Source organism: Protopterus annectens, chromosome 2.part0 (genome assembly GCF_019279795.1).
Source record: "Protopterus annectens isolate FY-2018-M chromosome 2.part0, PAN1.0, whole genome shotgun sequence".
NCBI lineage: Eukaryota > Metazoa > Chordata > Ceratodontiformes > Protopteridae > Protopterus > Protopterus annectens.
In genome coordinates, this window is record NC_056728.1 from 797841564 (window position 1) to 797855841 (window position 14278).

Below are 14278 nucleotides of genomic sequence, written 5' to 3' on the forward strand. Positions count from 1 at the left end.
CTGATGTTTTTCTTTTTAAGAAATCTGACTTCCAGCCACCATACCACCCTCGAGTGAAATTGTTTGAAGATTTGGTATTACATGACCTACATGTTAATCACAATTCTCGTTTTAGGGAATTTGGTGACAACCTAACTAGACTTGAGAGAAATGCATTGATGAAATTAAAGAACAACAATGACCTAGTGATAGTTAAGGCTGGCAAGGGGGGGTGCTATTGTATTATGGGCACAAACTGACTATATGGGAGAAGCTTTAAGGCAATTGAGGGATGTCAGGTTTTATTATAACCTGCCTCTTGATCCTGCGATGGATTTTAAAAGAAAAATAGATTAATTTCTTTTGAATGCCAAGCTAAATGAGGATATATCAGAATCCCTATATAAGCAGCTTATTGTGGATAATACTAAACCTCAATGTTTTATATTTTCCCCAAGATACATAAAACCATTTTGTACCCCCCCAGGGAGACCTATTGTCTCGGAGAGAGGTTCTCTAACAGAACCACTGTCGGCATATCTGGAATATGAATTAAAACCACTACTCAGTCTGGTGAGGGCTAGATTGAAAGATTCTAATAATTTTTTGTGCTTAATGAATGACCTGCAAGTACATCCTGAATCTTATCTCTGTACCCTTGATGTCCAATCATTGTATACGAATATCCCACATAGTGGGGGTATTCGGGCATTGAAATACTGGTTAGAAGCATATGATAAACATCAACCTAGACAGACTGATTTTCTACTAACTTTAGTGTAACTGGCTTTGGAGCAGAATGCATTATATTTCTGTGGCGAGTGCTACTTGTCAATGATGGGAACAGCGACGGGCACTACCTTTGCGCATATATATATAGACCTCTTTATGGGGTATATAAAGAGGCAGTTTATATATGGTGATTACAACCCCTTCGTGGCATCATTAATTGGATGACTGTTGGGGTATCTGGTCTAGAACTATCCAAGACTGTCTTAAGTTTGTGAAATATTTAAACTGAAATGAATTTGGTTTAAAATTCACTGACAGAATTGACACTGAGAATATTGATTTCTTGGTTGTTACTGTGACTAAAAACCCAGATGGTACCATGAAGATGAACCTCTATAGAAAGCCTTTTACTAAGAGTGCCATTTTGGAAGCGAACAGCTGCAACCTTAAACATATCATGTCTAATATACCAAAGGCTCAATTTCAGAGGCTTAGGCACATTTGTAATGAGGACACGTGTTACAAAACTGAATTGGATAAAAAGGGGGAACAGATTTGTTAGGCTAGGTTATTCAAGCACAAATATTAGGAGAGATAAAGCCATTGCATCCAATTTTATCAGGGATGATTTCCTGTTAAATAGGAACCTAGATGTAGAACACATGAAAGTGAGGTCACAAGCTAACCCATAAACCAGATTTGTTACGAAATTTGGTACTAATCTATTTAAAATCAGGGAAGCGATCTCCATGCATTGGGATATATTAAAATCCGATCCATTTTTTGATCAATGTCTGAAGAACAATTCTTCTTACAGCTATAGACGAGGTAGAAATATAGGCAAATCTCTATCTTGGTACAAACAGATAGATTGGTTGGAAGTTAATGAATCAAGGAATTCACCAAAGGGTAGTAACCTCTGTGGCAACTGAGTCTACTGCAGGGTGATTTCGCGGACAAAATCTTTTACATCTATTAATACGCCTAAGGTTTTTGATATTAAGCATTTGATAACTTGTTGTACTGCTTGGTTGGTTTATATGACAGTGTGCCAATGTGGTGCTTTCTATGCTGGACAGACCTCAAGAAGCTTGAAGAGTAGAATTGTGTTACTCTTGAGTAATATCAATTGCAAACTTCAAAGGAGTGCATTAGTTAAGCACAGTTTAACACATACTATGGCACAATTCCTTTTTGTGGACATTGATATGGTGAAGGGTAATAGACTGTCTGATATAAGTAAACATGAATTGCTAGACAGAAAAGAACGGATGTGGATAATTAAACTAGGAACATTATACAAACCAGGTCTTAACTCATTAACCCCGAGTACCTTCTCATGGCACCTGTGTGCTTAACACCAAGCGCACCATGAGAAGATATTAATTTCAAGCTGTTACCCCCGGGTGCCTTCCAGAAACGCTAGAAACTGTAGTGAAAATTTTTAGTTGATTATAATGTAAAACACACTGAAATCGTAACTGAACTTGCAAATTACGTTATATAGTTACAATTCAGTGTGTTTTTACATTTTCCCATTCAACTTTTAGTACAAAATCCATGCAAAAGGTTCTTGATAAAGGAAGTAGTGGTAGCCAATTGGATTCATGCAATCCAAGCCACCACTTGCGTACCATCTCCACCCCCAATCTAATTTTATATTGTTTTCTGCAAATAAATAGAGGGTCCAGCAACAGGTATTTATTTACTTTTTACTAATATTTGTAGATTCTACCTGCTTCTGGATCCCTCTATTTAATTTGGGCACTCCCAGATCACCAGAGATAGGCCTTGAGGCTCACTGGCATTTGCTACGAGGATTTCACAGTTTGACTGCCCGAAAGAACTGCATTTTTCCCTGCAGGTAAGGTTGAATAAGGTAGTCCTAGCAATTAATAGTTGGCATTCCGGCTTCTTTTTTTTTGTGTGTGTGTTTATGTGTATGTTCACAGTCATAGATCTTTACTGAGCAGGCAGGTTTGATTTTCCTGTTATCGGGGCAACGCTTGTTATGCAGAGGCTAGCCATCTCACATTAACCACCCTCAAGCCCTATGAATGTGCAATCTACAAATCCCACTGTGACAGCCCTCAATCACTATTTTACATGCCTAGGACACCTTCTGTATGTTAGAGCTTGAGGTATTGTTAAAGTAGCAGGTAATGTGCTAACATTTGAATGAGTGTCCAAGACAACTGTTGGCAGAGAAGAAATTAAAGAGAGGGAGGAAACTGTTGGTAGCTTGATTAGGTGTGATCCTCATTTCCAGGACAATCTTGCTGGTTCTGACATGAATAGCATGGGTGCAGATGAAAACTGAGTAAGTTTGTTACCAGCAAGTGGCCTTGGATGAAGTAACACTAAATCGGCTTACGGGGTCAGAGTATTTATTGCGTGATTTAGTTGAAAAGTGGAGCGGCCGATCTTAGCAAGGGGATGGAGGCACAGAGGCACGTGGTTTTACCACTTCAGTTGATTCATTTTCTGAGCGGGTAAATGCTGGTGACTGCTGGCAAAGGGCTCCTCTTCTACATACCCTACAATCCCATGCATTTGAAAGTTAAAGCTCCTAATAAATGCACATGTAATAGTTCCATTCCTGTCCAAGTGAACAATCTTTGGGATCTGCTTTAGATGCCAAGTACTGAAACTGGATCTACTGTCAAGATGAACTTACATTTCAAATGGTGTAATTGCTAAATCTGTTCATTTTCAAGTAACTTTTGCTGTGATGGGTTTGTATCAGTATTTTCATCAGCAGTTGTTCATATACAATGTAAAAAATGTAGGATATAATAGCACACACTTTTTGAGGTTTACAGCTCATAGTTCAAATAAATGTGTTGAATTTCTAGATGTCAGTATTACTAGTGCAAGCCCAGGTGAATTCTATACTGAGATTTTTCGTAAAGAATGTTATAGAAACACTTATGTACATAGACAGAGTATGCATCCCCAGCATGTGTTCAGAAATGTGATAAAAGGGCAAGTACTAAGAATATCTAGATTAACAGCCAAAGATGAGAAATTTGTAAGTGAACTGCACCAACTAGAAGGGAGATTTCATGAGAGAGGGTATAAGAGAAAGGAAATTAGGTCCATCACCTCTAATGCACACTCCATCAGGAATAGCATAGGGAAACCTTATTTCTCCAGTCCGAATCAGGTTTATGAACAAAAAACTGCACAAACGAACCCCCTGAGGATTTCAGTTATGTATGCAAGTGACATTAGGCTGTTACAGGAGATATATTCCAGAAATTGGAATATACTCCGATCAGATGAAAAGGTTAAAACACTGGTAGGAGATAACCCCAGATATGCATATAAAAACAAGAAATCCATTAAGAGGCTTTTATATGGACCTAGATATGCCCATGAGTTGAATACTGAACCCATAACATGCAATCATGGAACATTTCCCTGTAATTCCTGCAATTATTGTAAATATATTGATGAGAAAGGATGTTTTGAGCACCCAGATACAAGGAAGACTGTTTACTTTAAACTATCAGCTAACTGTAATACCACAAATATTGTATATTTAGCTCACTGTAATGTATGTTGCTCATTTTATATAGGTATGACCACATGGAGGTTTCGTGATAGGATCAGGGAGCATGTTTACGATATATATAGGAGTGCAGAGACTAATGCCCTAGCAAGACACGTGATGGCATCAGATACGACACACACATTTAAATTCATGGTAGTAGAGAAAGTCAGAATAGGTTGTAGAGGTGGCCCTATAAAGAACCTGGTAGAAAATAAGGAACTTGACTGGATCATTAGGATGCGGGCTAATATAGGCAGGGGCCTAAATTTAAAGTTTCTATTAAACCTGTACTTACTCATAAACCATTGTGCAGATAAAAAATTTTGAATGTAATTTTAAATATATTTTAAATATATTTTATAGGTTTATTCTAAGACTACAGACTAGACTTGGCACTTTAAGTATGTCTATTATATTGTTGTTAATTTACAGCTTAATAGTATTGTCTTAATTGAACTTTGATTCTGATTGGCTGTTTGTAACTTTTAAATATGAGTGAGTAATGATTTTAACTGTCTGATGAAGTAGCTCTTGCTACGAAAGCGCTCACCATTGTCTGTACTTTGTCTGTGGATTAAAATTGAGTGGCTCTCACATTTCTCTAATCGTTCTTTGTTTTGATTGAGCTTTTTTCCCCCTCAGGTATTCATAAGATGTTTAGTGTCCCTGGGATGCAGGGAACATGGTAAATGTGGAGATGATGCCTACAAAAATTATTTAGATATGCATTGCATGTTAGAGTTTTGGCAGGGTTCTAAATTAAGGAGCATACCTCTTGGTGCAAGACATCTGGACAAAGCCTGAGAAAATTGGTGGGGGGGGGTCCTAGTTGGTTGCCAAGTTGCAAAGGCCCCAAAATAGGGACACATTTTAAATATCGCTCTTACAAACTTAGAACATTGCTAGAATTACAAACTTTGTTTCTATATACATCCTTTGAAGGATTTGAATTCTGAAACACAAATGTATGTCTTTATTTAGTGACTTCAGTTCAGGTCATCCCAGTGATTTGCTAGAAAATCACAAGGCTTATGAAGAACAGACCATACATATAAGCTAAAAACTTGGGCTTTTCAGAGGTATGGAAAGGAGAGAATGAGTAGTAATCTTGAATCATTTTGCTAGTGTCTTGGGTTTTGCTGGTACTGAATTTAGTTGCTTATTTACTGTTTATACATAGTAATATATTTAATTACAAAACGCGTCTTGCTCTAGTTTTGGTTGTCTTTTATTTTTTTTTTTTTTTATTAAGGTTAGGCTCTGATACATTGATATATTTTGAGCTAGGCTTTTATGTGCAAAAATTATTAGCATGTAGCTTCTTTTCTGAGAAACTTGACAAGGGGCCTGGAGTTGCACACGACAACTTACCTGTGTGGTCAATTGATTTTGGCATTTGAATCCATCCCCTTGTATCCTGGGTACAGTGGCTCCATATCTTTTTATTATCAATAATAACTATTGCTCAATAAATTCCATGAACTACTAGTAAAAATAAACTTTAAATAAGACTGTAAAGCTTAATGCCGATTAATGTTTAGGCTGGGATTCTATTCATTTCATCATTAGGATGCATAGATTCAGCTCAAGTAAGGGAAGTAGTTATCTACTTATGATGTTAGGATTTACTTTTTGACTGTTATTTCTTATATGATTGTACGACATTGAAGAAAGGAAGAAGCAATGCTAATACTTTCTATTATTAGGACTTCTGACATAAAGGTGTGCTGTCTCAAGAATGCAGAGCAGCAGCCTATTCACTATAGTACTAGGTCTTAATCCCAAATGGTAACTATGATATATCTACATGTATCTTAGCCTGAATTTGTGCATGGCTATTTTTGACTTCTTACTCATCTGATTCTTAAGCTTTTATCTGGTGATGTGGATTTAATTAAATGTAATTCATTGTCCTATCAATTTTCAACATCATGAGAATATGAGAGTCTTGCAAGTAGAATATACTTCTATTTAGACATATTTTCAGTCATTGTAAAAAAACGCATTCTGGGTACACAATGTCCTATAGCAAGGTAATATACTTTGTTTGGATAAACTTCCATTTTCTGGTTTTGTATCAACTTGCTTCCGTCCATTTTTATCTGATTAGATGCTAAAGCAGTAAACATATGGCAGACCAGAATTACCTACATAGAAATTCTTTCTAATTTCTGTTGCTGACTATAATCATACTATAACCTATAACTATAACCGGATAATCTGGTCCTTGGAGTTTCATTTTGGTGCATGTACATACCTGGAAATGTTACTGAAGGGTCATTTGATGAAATATTTCATTCTGGGTCTTGTGTATACATCCATATTTTATTGTGTGGGTCTCTTGGGTGAAGGCTTCATTTTGGTGGTTGCACATACTAGGAGATGTTACTGAAGGGTTGTTTGGTGAAATGTCTCATTTTGTTGATTTTGCATACCTCAATATTTTACTGAAGGGGTTGCTTGGGTAAATGTCTCATGCTGGTGCATGTGTATACCTGGACATACTAATGAAGATTTTGCTTGGGGAAATACTTCATTGTGTATCTGGGAAGTGCTTGTGCATACATGGTCACACTGCTGAAGTCACCACTGGGCAAGATATTTGATTGTATTATTTTGGTGCTTGTTCATGCACAACACAAACTGCTTAAGAGGTTACTGGGAAAAACATTTCATTATTGTGTCAGTGAAAAGCCTTTTCATAACTAGACAATACATTGGTCCACTTCATTTATTTATTGACTTTATGTTTACTAGGCTACTGTACTGATATCAATGGACCATTTGCAGGCACAGCCGAGGTGAATTGGCTCACATAATACGTGTTTACACGATAATTATATTATTATGTAGCTGTTTTTTTTTTTTTTTTTTTTTTTTTTTTTTTTTTTTAAGCTGTTGGGTTGCATGGTCAGTGTTTTCAATAATACATGGGTTTCATAGGTCATACGAGTGTTCCAAATGATTCGGAGTGCCAGTGCTCAAACCGATGCTATGCTCTAACCGAGCATAAAGGTTTTTTTTTTGCATCTGAATGTTGGCATTGCTCGATCAGATATTTTGGACAATATTTCTACCTTTTGTACTTCTGTGTTATTGTAACTAATGGGATGGTTAGGTGAGAACATGAACTACTACTTTTTGGATTAATTTGTAGACATATCAGCCAGATGAGTCTGACATTTTTGGCTTGGCTTATTGCATTTCTGATTATACTCAGTAGTTGCCGGAGTGAGATAAAAGTTATTTGCTTGTGAAGGGAGTGTATGTGTAATTTACAATGCCTGTAAGCACTGATGGCTTTTGTACATTGGCTGGACATTGTGCTATCTTTGGGAAGATATCCCTTAGGTTATGAATACTACAATACTGAAGGGACAGATATCTACTGTTATGATAACATATAACACAACTATACTTTCTGTGGTGCCATGGCCTAATTCCCTTAGTATGAATACCTCTTCATGTCTCCCTTGGGAAGTGTCCAGTGACTGCTCTTGTGTTGGTGGATGCATCACAGGTAGCCAGCACCAGTATGGGACACTTCAGATGCCCACGAGCTGAAGCACCATGCCTGTCCTTGGCATATTAGTGGAGTTGCGGTCCTTAACCTGCTTTTCCCATTTACAAGTGCCCTTTCTGTGCCCCCTTGTCAGTCATTGTGTGTAATTTGGTGTTTTCACAGGTGGTAGGTATGTACCTCTGCAATGTCATCACCACTTATGTACCTTATGAAAAGAATAATGTCCCTGTGGATAGGAGTGAAGATTTGGATGGTCTAACCAGGTAATTCATTATGATATACATATATATGTAGTCTTCCAATACATCTGTCAAGCATCAGTAGTAATCTGTTTGCATTTTCTTTCCTGTGCAGGTCTGTCCACCTTCTGACACTGACATGGCTTCACAAGCAGGAGAACCACAAGTGAGAGTGTGGGTATGTGGCCATTCCTACATTCACTGGGCTGCCAGCCATTCCTCCATAACTGAAAACCAGTACAACTTGAGCTTCCCCACATCCAGTGTGAAGGTATACTGGATTGCAAGAAGTGGTATGCATTGGAGCGGAGTACTGCAGTTGTTGGAAGAGAACTGTTCCATCTATCCTAAGCCCAACATCCTTGTGCTGCACATTGGAGGGAATGATGTCATCAGTCAATCACTCGAAAGGCTATGGTTCCAAATCAGCTCAATTTTTGAACAGCTGCAGTCATGGTGGTCACTTTGTCATTTTGTGTGGTCTGACATAATTCCTCGCCAGATATGGAAAACAGCAAACAGTCAATGGGCAGTGCACAAGGCCAGAGGTTTACAGAATGGGTTCCTGCATGGCTTGATGCACAGGGTCGGTGGATCTACAATCTGCCATGACAGCATCACCGCAGAAGATGTTCACCTGTTCAGAAGGAATGGCATTCACCTTACTGAGGAGGACATTGCGTTGTTCTTGACTGACCTCCACAATGGCATGAGGAGAGCTATACAGGACTGGTAACACACAGTTGTGAGAAGAATGGAAACACCCATGACCAAGTAGGACCGGTATGGTAAGTAAAACTCTATTATGAATTGTGTGGTGTAAAATGATATTTTTCTGAGTTTGGCAAATAACTGTGTGAAGGAGTTGATGAAGATGCTGAGAAAGAACAATTGTTTCAGGAGAGTATAAACATGTACAATAGAATACGTCATGATAGGGAGGGCTTAGTAATACAGAAAAAGTTGTGGTTAATCATTCATTTGCAGGTTGGAATGATTGCAGTTTGATGCAGATAAACTACTACTATTATCTACGAATGATGTTCATGAGCACTTCTTCAAAATCTTAACTCTGAATTCATATTTTGGGCTGGAAATAACATAGCAAGGGGCAAAATTTGCATGACATGGGCAGAAAATGCACAGTAGTTAGTTCTATGCACTTCCATTGAGAATGCTGCCAGTACAAAGTTGCACATAAGCACAATTTTGGCATTTATCAAGTTACAATTTCTGTTAGCATTTATTCCCTGTAAAATGTAAAAATTAACGAGAATAATATTGCAGTAAGCTTATCCTATAATTGATAGAATAAGTGCTCAGATGTACAGATATATTGTCCAGTGGGGCAAACAACTCATTTCAGGGATAATGGCTGGTACTGTTAGTGTGAAACTGTAATGTGATGTCATGAGGTTTCAAGATTGCACGTATGGCTGAAAAATTGGGCAGTACATTAATACAACTGTAAATAGTAATAGAAATCATTACTTGGTTTACATTTTTCGGTTTTGTGCAATGTTTCTCAATAATGCTTCAGTGGCACCTGTTTGCAACTATAAAAAGAAGGACCACAAAAAAATGGAAACTTGTATGCCTTTATTCTTTGTGATATTGGTGTGTTGCAATGACAAAAGTTTGAGTGCCCTGATATTGTGGATCACAATGACACAAGTTTGTGTGCCCTGTTATAGTTGTAATTTCCTGACTTGGTCAGTTTTGTCATGATGGTTTCATATGGCTTGTTTCATTGCATACTGGAAAAGTGTTCAAAAGTATAAATGTAAAAGAGGCTCTAACAAGTGATGCCATTTTGTATAACAGATATAACTTACTTCTTACTTGGACCTACATGTGGTACCTTTATAAGTACTTTGTAAAATATAGAATGATTTCCTCACTAGTGTAGACATGTGATGATCAAAGGCTAGATTAATGTCTGTGTGTGCCCCCAAGTCCCTGACTACTGAGTCAACTCATAGGGATGTGGTGTCAGTATGACAGTTACAAGGACTGGATGACTTCATGGGGGGGTACTGTTAGGTATTTCTTGTCATTTACTGCTAATCCATGGTTCAAGTGCCTGTTATTTGTCTGTGATAGCCCTTTATGGAGAGCATTTCTGGCAGTGGTTCATTTCAGGTTGTGGATATATGTATCTCAGATTTGGCTTTGGTAGATTTTATTTGTCTTCAGATCTGTCTGTGCAGTTTGAGACAGTTTTTTTCTTGCTGGGTTCTCCACCACCTAGTTTTTGCCATGATTTTCTTCCTTCTATTATACAGCCTATTGGTGTTGTGATTCCACCAGGGTGGATTGCTTTTTTAAGGTAGTTCTGCACTTGATGCTGCTGGGTTGGATAGTGAGTGTTTCCAATAATACATGGGTTTCGTGGGTCATAGAGGGGGACCTAGAGCTTGCAAGTCAGTGCTATGGGATTTGGCTTATGATACTTTGAAGATGGAGAAGCTCAAGTTCATTGTTCTGTTTGACCAGCCTTGAGATGCACAACCACCATTAGTTCCTGTCTGCATAGTAGCTGGTCAAACTTTTAACTGAAGGGTACCATATACAAAGGAAACATGATGTGACTATTACTTCCATTATTTCTCGCCAGTACTTGGTTCTGCTGGCCGTTTTGGTTGGACTTCGACCTGCAAAGTATTGTGCTACTACTTTCTGTTTTTTGACATCGCATATCTTCCGTTGCCTACACAGGCCACTAAGTCTAGCAAAATACATTAGAATCAATTTCTTATAGAAGTCTCCTGAATTACTTGCTGAGTATTTCAAGGATGGGGCTACCATATGTTTTTGAGCTTTTTCCTTAGCTTTGTCAGTCACTTGTGGAATTTAGCTGGGAGGAAGGGCTCACTATCTAAATGTTGTACTATTACTGAATTGTTAATATTATTTTTATTTTTCTGACTATTGTTATACATAACTCATTTTTTGTTAAATCACTGCTCTTCATATTGATCACTGATATTGTTAGGCATTAATGGCAGACATCAGAGTCTGAAATTTCTGATTGTTTTAGGAAATGTATGCAAGTGCACAGGTACACAATTTGTTTCTGCCCCTCCCAATAAGACTGATTTTCTGGTAAATCTCTGAAGATAATAGTAAGTCAATAATGCCAGACATTACAGCTGATTACTTCTTGATCGGGAATTGCATGTTGTGGCACACCTGATGGGATTGGGATGTGCCTTTTTATTTTTGACAACCATCGTAATATTATTAAGCCTTTTCCTGAATCACTTTAGATTATTGTCAGCCAATACTGCCAGACATTCCACTTTGATAGTTTTTATTGATCAGGAATGCACACTTGTTAGTGCTCCTATAACCTGATCGCTCCTGTCCTTTGGAATAAGTAGTATTTTCTGGTAAATCACTGAGGATTATAATCAGTTAATACTGCAGGAGTGAAATCTTTGTTAGTTATTAATATGCATATGTAAAATACCAGTATGCAAGATTCTTCAATCAAAATAGCAGCACAACCTGTACAAATACAGCACACAGGCAGTGGAGGTATTCTACTAATGCTTTGCTTGCACAAATACACTGCTTTTACTTCATAGTACAATGCATCATTTTTGTTTTCAGTATTATATATGTGCAACTCTAATGCGTAACATTCTGTACAACCCTTTTATTTAGCATTCCACTAACTTTGGGGCAATATACATGTTTCAATTAGCATTCTACTTTGTGCAGAAATCGTTTTGTGAGACCCCCTGTAAAGTGGGCTTGTCTAGAGACTGTGACAGTTAACAAATACAGATACATTTGTTGTGAGTACCTGGCCAACTGGCATTAGGAGTCTTGTTCCTAATTACCTGACTATGCCACCAATAACTAGGAATTAAAAGAGGTGAGAGAGAAAGACACAAGGCATGAAGGAGTGGCATAAGGTGATAGATCATCACTTCAGCTATCCTGAGAGAAATTGTTTGCCTTCCTTACGGAAATATATAGTCCCTGGCAGGAAGTTGTGGTGGGGGTTTAGGTTAATACTTGCTTGCTGGTACCAGCTAGTACCTGAGACTGAACATGCAGATTACTATACAGGTGTAGATCTCTTAGTTACTACACACAACAGCTGTCAGAGCATAGAAGAGAGTGGTCAGGTAATCTCTTACATAGGTTGTTGATTATAAAAGCCAGTAGAATTTGCAGTCCTTATGCAGACTGTGAGTTAGGATTGTAAGAGTTATGGACATGGAAGTGGTAAGGAGCCATGGATTTGTCAAAGCTGACAATAAAAATGTATTCCATTTCACAATACTGTTATACTTTTCAAGGGTGATAATGTACCTTTTGTCTATTTTCTAATGACCAATAATGCAAAGTATTTCAGTTTTTTTTCCAAACATCTTTATTGAATTTACACATATAAAAAAGGCAATCATACATTTATATAAATGAAAAACATACAAAATCATATCACTTTAGTTGCAAACAGTATACATCACAAAACTGTAGTTGTAAACATTCCCATTTTTTCCTATGTAGTTTGCTCCATCCCTTTTCTAAAGATCCCAGTTCCAGTTTTATTTCTGTTACTATATTCACTACTACTTGTAAAGTTGGTCTAGACTTTGATTTCCATTTTCTAGTAATTGCTTTTCTGGCAGCCAACATAATTCAACTCATAATAACGAGGATGTTGCTTGGCGAAATAATTCATTGTGTATCAGGGAAGTGCTTGTGCATACATGGTCTCACTGCTGAAGTGACTGCTGGGCCAATTTGTGTCATTTTGGTGCCTGTGCATGCAGAATGCAAACAACTGGAGGGGTTACAGGGACATATAGAAAGTCAGTCTGCAAATTACATTGGGTTACTTCACTTCTGCTTGTATTATTCTATTTGTGATTATACTGCCTGAGTGAGATAAAGGTTATCACTAGGTGACTACTGACAGCATGGAACTGCCATATTTTTGTTGCATTTCTCCTGACGTTGTCAGTCATGTGTGGAATTTAGGTGGGAGGAAGGGCTCAGTAATATCTAAGTGTTATACCATTTGACTGAATGACTCAGGCCTTCTCCTTAATGATAATGAGTCTATGTTACATAACAGCTGCACAATGTAATATAATGAATGCCTACTCAACAGGTTATGTGCAGCCACTATCACCTGTCACTCAGCATGCATACCTTGCAGTAATGAAAGTAAGGTCATTATCACATTAACAATACGTGCAGTTACAATATAGCACTGAGTCATTATCACTTTTCTGGGAGAAGTCTCAGCTGCTGTCACTGTTATTCACATAAGTAGAAGTTGTTATCACTTTGATGAATGCACAAGCCAGGTTGTGTTCTTTTTTTCTCTGCTTGGAGTCATTGCAAGCAATCCCCCTCATTTTTTCATCAGCTGCCTACCCTCCTAAACCCCAGATTTTTTTCTTTATATATATATCTATATATATATATAAATATATATAAATATATATATATATATATATATATATATATATATATATATATATATATATATATATATATATATATATATATATATATATATATATATATATATATATATATATATATATATATAATATATATATATATATATATTTATGTGTGTATGTGTGTGTGTGTGTGTGTATATATATATATATATATATATATATATATATATATATATATATGTATATGGGATCCGGACACATGCTCGACTAGCATATGTCGGAATCATAAAACATTGAACACACATACACGAAAGCGCTTAACATCAACAAGTGCTTCCATGTATGTGTGCCTGTTTTGTAAATCGGACTACAGTGCGGATAAGGGAAAATTCCCTTTTCCCCACTGTAGTGCAATCTCAGAGTGAGAATAATAAAGTAGGGGGGGTGTGGGGGGTGCAGGGGGGTGAAGCCCTCCCTGCAGAAACGTAGATTTTTTTTTGAACTACACATACAAGGAAGTGCTTTTTGATGTTAAGCGCTTTTGTGTATGTGTGTTCAATATTTTGTAATTCTGACATATGCTAGTCGAGCATATGTCCTAGACTGAGATATATATATATATATATATATATATATATATATATATATATATATATATATATATGTGTGTGTGTGTGTGTGTGTGTGTGTGTGTGTGTGTGTGTGTGTGCGTACGTATATATATATATATATATATATATATATATATATATATATATTTATTTATTTTTTTATTTAACATTTGTTTACCGGGAAAGTCCGAGTGGAACACGGTCCA